Below are 723 nucleotides of genomic sequence, written 5' to 3'. Positions count from 1 at the left end.
TGCCCTTATTCTATCGGTCTCTTTTGCCGAACCGCTAAGTTACGGGAACGTAAACACACCAGCATCGGTTGTCAAGCGATGGTGGGGAGGTGGGGACAAACACACATACATATATATACATATATACGACGGGCTTCTTTCAGTTTCCCTCTACCAAATCCACTCACAAGGCTTTGGTCGGCCCGAGGCTATAGTAGAAGACACTTGCCCAAGGTGCCACGCAGTGGGACTGAACACGGAACTATGTGGTTGGTAAGCAAGCTACTTACCACACAGCCACTCTTGCGTACATTACGATTTTACTGTAATTTCAAGTGGGCGAAAAATAAAGGTGGCGATCATTTTGCACATTTCATCAAAATAAATAGAGTTGGGGTTTGTGAATTATCCGACTCCACATCATATACCCGCATAATCGTAATGATCACTACCTGCAACAGATATACTCTTTTACTTGTTTCAGCCATGCTGGAGCACCGCCTTTAGTCGAGCAAATCGACCCCAGGACTTATTCTTTTGGAAAGCCTAGTACTTATTCTATCGGTAACCGCTAAGTTACGGGAACGTAAACACACCAGCATCAGTTGTGATGCGATGTTGGGGGACAAACACACACATGCATATATATATATATATATACGACGGGCTTCTTTCAGTTTCCGTCTACCAAATCCACTCACAAGGCTTTGGTCGGCCTGAGGCACTAGTAGAAAACACTTGCCC

The 723-nt window shown here is 45.0% G+C and overlaps 1 protein-coding gene across 1 annotated transcript in view; it reads left to right on the top strand.

Annotated features, from left to right (window-relative positions):
- LOC106878034 (zinc finger protein 239) overlaps positions 1 to 723 on the top strand; it is an 8,672-nt gene that overhangs the window by 1,004 nt on the left and 6,945 nt on the right. The gene's annotated exons all lie outside the window — the stretch shown is intronic.

This window comes from Octopus bimaculoides, chromosome 28 (genome assembly GCF_001194135.2).
Source record: "Octopus bimaculoides isolate UCB-OBI-ISO-001 chromosome 28, ASM119413v2, whole genome shotgun sequence".
Taxonomy (NCBI): domain Eukaryota; kingdom Metazoa; phylum Mollusca; class Cephalopoda; order Octopoda; family Octopodidae; genus Octopus; species Octopus bimaculoides.
This window is presented reverse-complemented; position numbering and strand designations above follow the sequence as displayed.